This window comes from Coenobita brevimanus, chromosome 1 (genome assembly GCF_032717465.1).
Source record: "Coenobita brevimanus isolate Jiangsu-jjx chromosome 1, ASM3271746v2, whole genome shotgun sequence".
Lineage (NCBI taxonomy): Eukaryota > Metazoa > Arthropoda > Malacostraca > Decapoda > Coenobitidae > Coenobita > Coenobita brevimanus.
In genome coordinates this window covers 43,773,854-43,781,309 of record NC_136954.1, presented here as the reverse complement: position 1 = coordinate 43,781,309, position 7,456 = coordinate 43,773,854, and positions in this window count along the sequence as shown.

Sequence of the window (7,456 nt, the reverse complement as noted above, 5' to 3'; positions counted from 1 at the left end):
TTTCCTTACTGTGTAAAGTAGGGCCCAATGCAGGGCCTCTCCATTTGTGTTTATGCATACGGCCATCAGTGATCGGCTAATATATTCCTACAGACGCTGCGGGTATCACTGGAGATGGAAAATAAACTTACCTCGTCCCACTGCCTGATGTCTTGGTCCATTCCTTCCTGCTTGTTCTTTCACTACCCACAGCTATTGCCCTAATGTCTCGTCTAGCACACACTCAGACCGTTGATAAAGCACCAATAAGGAAATAAAACAAAGCAACAGCACCATGCATCCAGTTAGGAGGCAGGCGTATAAGTAAACATGAGGTTGAGGAAGCTTAGGCGTGACGTCATGGGATCCAGCCAATAAGAGCCTTCGCTGAGTTTCTATATATTTAATTGATTGCTACTCGTGCTGCTGGTGATGGCAGAATCTCTACACTCGTACGATTACGTGATACTTACGTCGATGCGATTCACCATGCTTTTTCTTAACAAGATGCGTCATCATCATCAGTCATACGATCCACTGCAGGACAATGTTCGGTAAACTTACGCTTTACTTGAAGCGGTAGAAGGACCTTACCAAGTCAAATCATGTTCTTCCAGTTTGTTTTCTGTATTTCTCTGATTATTTTCTGGGTGATAGTTTATTTTTTCGTGCTGAAAAATTTCCCACTTTTTATCATTTATCTTCTCCTGCTGAAAAATTTCCCACTTTTTATGATCACGCTCCCGTAGGCTACCTACGATTGTCTTACTCATGGTAGTCAAAGGTTGTTTTCGTTTCTCAACTTCCCGACTGTATGCAAGGTTGCGTTAGGTTAGGTCTGGTTAGGTTAGGTTAGGTTGGATTAAATTATTAAGTACAGTTAAGCTAGGTTAGGTTAGGTTTAGTTAAACATTTAGGTTAGGACAGTCCCTTCCGCCATTACCCTGACGAGTCAAACGAGCTGACACCGTGGAACATGGCTAATAACAGCGGAGAAACAGACATCGCATGAAACATTTAAGTGCCACCCCAGAAATAATAAAAAAATATATATATAACACAATCAAGAAAGAAGAAACACTGGTTTGGTAAGGTGCTTCTACTGCTTCAAATATAGCGAATGTTTACCCAGTGTTCTCTTCATCTTCCGTCACTTATTTATCAGTTAGTATGCTCCATCCAGTTACCCCAAATTTCCGAATTTACACACACACACACACACACACACACACACGAATACCTATGTTTTACCACAGTCAGTTGCTATGATGGTTTAGAGTGCTTACACAAACAACTGACGAAGAAAAAAAAAATGCTGCCAAGATAATGAATAGGTGATACGATGATTCTTGATTTGGCCAATTTCGCCTCCTCACCACCTCACCTCAAGGACATATTCTCGCTAGGTTAGAGGGCCTTGTTTTTTTTTTTGTTTTTTCCCCTTTACCTTGGCTAAAAATTGCTATCTCTCACCTGACCCGTAAAAACAGATTAACAACAAAATAGCATCCTAGTCACAAGGAAGTGCTACAAAAAAATGTAAAATCGTATGTGAAGTAATATGCAGAAGGACGAAAATCTTGGCCAGACTAAGGGTGAAGAACTAGCACCTCTTCTTGAGAGATTTATTTTGCTTTCTACGCCTTAGTATTCTTTTGCAGACTATCGTTATGTTTCTAATATTTACACAGACTGAATTAATAACCTGTAAGAAAATATTACCTCTTCATATGCAGCAATAGAACTGGTAAGGAAGAATTGTTAAAGAGCTTCCATAACCGATGAGGTAAGGTGATTCTGTCTCTTGTTTATATCATTATCATCTTAGTCATGAAGATTTAGAATTTCACACACACACACACACACACACACACACACACACACACACATATACAATTATAACATTCTCATTTGTCCTTCCTCAAATATACACACCCGACTCTCTCTCTCTCTCTCTCTCCCTCTCTCTCTCTCTTTGGCGACACCCCGGATATTAAAAAGCCACTCCAAATGTCACCTCACAGGTAGGAGGGGGGAGAGAAAGAAAAAATAATTGAGAAAGAGAGAGAGAGAAGCATTTGGCCGTTATCTGCAAAATTCTCAGTGCTAATAAAGAATGCTCAGCAGCTTACTACGCCTGGACAGAATAATTAAAAGAGACAGCCTATGCAAACACTAAGGCACCTATTCCCGTGTGTTAAGGAAACTCCCTAACACTTTTTCTTAAGCGATTTATTTTGCTTATTACACCTTAACGTCCTCTTCTGTGTTACCGAAATCATTCTAATATCACCTTACTCTGCATAATTACGTACGATATTAGCCATCCGTATCCAAAAATAAGTCGCTAAGGAAGAGGTGCTAGGGAGCTTCCTTAGCCGACGAGAACAGGGACTAAATCCCCCTCATGCTCCGGATGCATCTCCCTAAGGGTTGTATTGTAAATGGCTTCGGAATATTTCGTAACACCTCTTCCATGGCGATTTATCTGGTACAATACACTTTAATATCCTCTTGTGTGTTAGTGATGCAAGATATGTCGATATTGAAACGTTAAAAACAGCATACGAGGGAAAATGTGTAATACTCAAAACAAATAGCTCAGGAAAGAGTGCTCCGAAACTTCCTATGCCACTTGAGAGTATCTGTGAAAACCAAACTGAGTAAAGAGCGTTTGTCTTCTCTGCCTTGCTGATCAGTGCGGTATGTATCACTGCACACAGCCTGACCAAACCAAATGCTCGTAACTTTTCCACAGTAACCCTAAGAATTTTGAAAGGTTACACACACACTCGTCCCCTTGGTTTTAAGAATACCAATATTGCTCTCTCTCTCTCTCTCTCTCTCTCTCTCTCTCTCTCTCTCTCAGCTGAAGGAAATACAAAGATGGTCCGACAATGAGAGGATTTCTGACCAGAAGGGGAACCACAAGGGAACGGAGATGAGAGAGGGGAGGACAAAGAGGGGAAAGATGGGAATGAAGAGAGAGAGAGAGAGTGAGAGAGAGAGTGAGAGAGGTAGTGCCTGGGTGTTACATACTAACCAGGTCATTAATTTGATTAATCCCGGACCTTCTGGATGATTTGCTTATGAGTCTGGATCCGCGCCTTGGGGAGCGGGGAGGGAGAGGTGGAGGAGAAACTGATGGAAGGAGGGAGAGGGGAGGAAGGAGAGAGGAATAGTGGGACAAGATATAAAATGAAGAGGTGGCAGAGGGCGTAGATGAAAGAAGAAGGATGAGGGAAGGGGAGAGGTAGAGTGGTGGAGGGAGGACAGACCGGTAAGGAAGGGAAAGAGGGTGCGCAGGGGAAGAAGGGGTGAAAATGGTGAGGGAGGAGGAGATGATGGAGGTGGGAGAGATGGGAGATAATTGAGGAGGGGGGAGGGGAGATTATGCAAGAGGGAGGAGGGACAGTAATGAAGAAGGGAGAGAGTGGAGATAATGGTAGAAGAGGAGATGAGAGATAATGGACGAAGAGGAGAGGGACGATAATGGAGGAGGGAGAGAGAGGGAGATAATGGAAGAGGAGAGAGAAGAGATAATGGAGGAGTAGAGAGAGGAGATAACTGAGGAGGGCGGGAAGGGGAGATAATGGAGGAGGGGAGAGAGAATACAACGGAGGAAAAGGGAGAGGGCAGAATGGTGGGGAGGTGGGAATGAGGTAAAGCCTAAAAATGCATGAGTAGTAGAAGGGGTGACTATTTTTACCACATTACTTCCATATTTTAAAACCGCAGAGTATAAACAAATTGCCGGATTTTTGCAGAGCATTTGGGTAGCACAGGAAGATTGCTTCGCACAGATCAGGCTAGAGAAGACTGGGATATTATGGGTAGGCTAACTGTAAAACAATTCAATTGCAGAACAAATCATAATAAAAATGGGATAAATCACACTATACGCTACAAGGAAAACTTAGATTTGATGTAAAAAAAAAAATCGTATTTGTGTGAAACTGCATGTTCTCGGACTAAGCAACCATCCACGTATCCGGGAAAGTGAACAAACAAAACGCGCTAATTTGGTGGTCAGAAGAACCTCATGCAGCACTGGAACACGTAAACAATCCAAAGGTTAATGCCTGGTGTGGCTTGTTACGTCATCCTGTGATTCGATACTTTTTGTTTGCTAAGCAGACAATAAACCTTTGCCAATATCTAAATATATTTGGTAATTATCTAGATCCAGTATTAGATAAACTAAGTTACAGCCTAAAGTATTTTTAAGAACAAGGTAGTACACTGCCACATTAAAATCTGTTGGTACCACCGCTGATACAAACTACATAGTCCCATGGATTGGCCGTGGAGGATCCATCTCCTGACCAGTCACATTTGAGGACAGCCTACCGACAATACCCTGTAATTTTTCCCATGGGTTATGTGCAGCTCCTGTGACTGACATCAGTAAGTTAAAATATTAAAATTCTTGCAGGATTTTCAAGAATTAGGAATGATAAATTGGACAATACATGAAAGAGGGGTAACGTTAGGCTCTCATTTGTAAATCTGCAGCAAATGGTGTTCATGTTACATTTATCTGACTTTACAATACACCGTGAACATTTTTCTAACACAATCCCTTGACTACTTATCTGCAATACTGGCAACATTACTCATCTGCAACTAAAGCCAGACGTTCAGGCATTTAGGGAAACAAGTAGGCTTTTAATATTACACGGATATTTGGCCAACAGGCACCGGTATGGCAAGGGGGAAATCCGGCTCACATTGTATCATCCCCGGGGCCTCATTCCCTTCGCAGCCGCATCATATCCCGCACACAGCATGACCATTAAGACCCCTCGCAATCCATTCAGGGAGAGATGCGCTCTTTACCTGCAGGCCTTTGATGATAACGCAGCGTCGTGGTAGCCTTTGATGCGTTTGACAAGTATTTGAAACATATTACTGGGTCCTTTGGTGGCCAGCCGGCGGGAATTTGTACAGGGGACTCGCTCACAGGCCCACAAGACGGAGGGAGGCGAGAGAGAGGGAAACTATCTGGGAGGAAATGGGAAAAATGTGGTAGGGAGGGAGAAAGGATAGGGCGGGGAAAGACTGGGCAGGCAAGAGGTGGGGAGTTAAGAGAGAAGAGAAACAGTAAGAGAGACTGAGGAATAGAAGGAATGAGGAAACTTACAAGAAAGAGACGGATTGATCTAATGTTCGAAAGAATGTGAGTTTCGTCTCATGCAGGAACAGGGAACAGCTTGATTATTTGGATTTCCTAATAGCGGGCTTCACTGAAATTGCACAACATCGACCTACCGTAAATATCATCTCACTAGTCCTGAATGAGACAGCCCTAGCATGTATTCAGTGGTGGAGGTGAGTATTAGCACTGAAATGGTGGCATGGGAAGGTGTCTGGCACATAGGAAGACTGCTAGACCTAAGGGAACGAACTGTCAAGTCTACTGTGTCCACAGTCGGACGCAGTTAAAAAGAACGAGTAGGAAAGGGAGGGAGAAGCTTAGGGAATGGGGAAGACAGGACGGAGAGGATGAGGGAGGAAGATAAGAAGGAAAAAGTGGTTGGGAAGAAGAGAGACGGTAGAGGGAAGAAAGAAAGGAGGTAAGGGAACAAGAGAGTAGGATGGAGGATGACGGTGGGAAAGAAACAGGAAAGAGAAATTAACAGAGAAGAACAGCGGAGAAAGGAAGCGGGGGAAAGAGGGGAAAGGTAGTCATCATCTCACCCCAAATTCCCACCTTAGAGATGGGGTATGGTAGAGTGCATTAGAAAGAAAATGAAAGTAAAACATAAAGTTACGAAATTAAGATAAAGTCAAGCGGCCCAAACGATAACAGATTAAAGCCTTCGTAGTACCTCTCCCTTGGCGCTTTATTTATCATGATGTACGTTAACATTCCGTTGCATATTACGGTACATCGTTTTAATACTTATATAATTTGCATCAATAACATGATAGGATATTGAAATGCAATACTTATAAATCTCCATAGAAACGGTGTTACGAAATCTTCACTGCTACTTATAAAACGACCCTTCGTTCAGGCGCAGTCCCGGAAGAAGACGCCTAAAAAGACAGTTATTACCAAGGCTACGATAACCCATTGATTCTCAATCCCTTACGTGTCGCGTTCCCTATACGCCAAATCTGTACAGCTGTGTACCGTCTGATCCATCGGCATTTCATTAAAAAAGGATTTTTAAAATGTATCCTTAACTAGTCACTAGAACAAAAACTTGCATGAAAATGCTTGGAAAACATCAGTTACCCAAGTTAGCCATGAAAAAATGGAATTGTATACAAAATTACGTTAGTAATAAGCATTTTAAATTGTAGCGGTAAAATTGGACACAATTCATATACAGGAATCTAAACAAAAATTACTAAGGATTTTGAGAAAAGAGATATGAATCCCCAGCCACAGCTCCGTACATCCTCTGAGGGTTTATGTACATAAACCCTCAGAGGATGTACGGAGCTGTGAGTCTTCTATGTAGGCATATAAAGTATATATATATATATAAACCCCTTCAGGCACGATAAGTTGCGGTAAGTATTCTGGCTCACGATTTTATTCAACCCCCCGCGCGCCTATGAAAACGTGTATTCATGCCTTATTTTCGCCACCCAAACGTGTGTGTATATATATATATATATATATATATATATATATATATATATATATATATATATATATATATATATATATATATATATATATTGCTATAAAAAGTACATCATCTAATTCGCTAATGTTTGTTATAGCCGATAAACACACAAAAAAAGAAAGAAAAGAAAAAGAAAAGTACGAATAAAAGTACATTAGGCCGGTGTGAATAAACATTCTGGAACATCACTCTCACTTCCCAACATCATAGCTCGAATGTTGTCCATCATACAAAAACTTGTTATTAGAAAGAGAATTTCATCAGCTTTCTCATAAAGTTTGTGGCCTTTTGATATGGTTTTTAGTTTTCGAGAAAACAGCTAGAAACTTAGTCATTTCCTACAGGTAACTGATTTTTTGTTCAGGACGCTCTAGCGCAAAAGTTTTCTTGCAAAGTGTAATGCTGGGTGTTTTAGGTCCGGCTTCCCGTCCCGTAAACGCCTAGTGTGTAGCGGGGCTCTCTTTTTAGACCGAAGCTTAGACAAATAGGAGAGAGGTAGGACAAAAACTCAAAGCAACAACCTTACACGTGTATTACTAAGTTGGACAGGGGAACGAGTAGATGTCACTGATACAGATACACTGGACAATTACAACTCTTACGTCTAGATATTGGTTATTAGTATCGCGCAGGATACTGCTCGGATCACAGTGAATAGCACTTGGGGTAGAGTGTTATCAATTATGGGAAGTCCGGGTTTTCTATATTTGTGGAGTTGCTAATATTGTTCCTTGCTGGTAAGTGTTTCTTTGGCACTGGGGTCTGATTATGGTCTTAATATCAGGAGGTATTTTCTGGTGGTAGCGTGTTCACTCTGATAGACTCGACTCTCA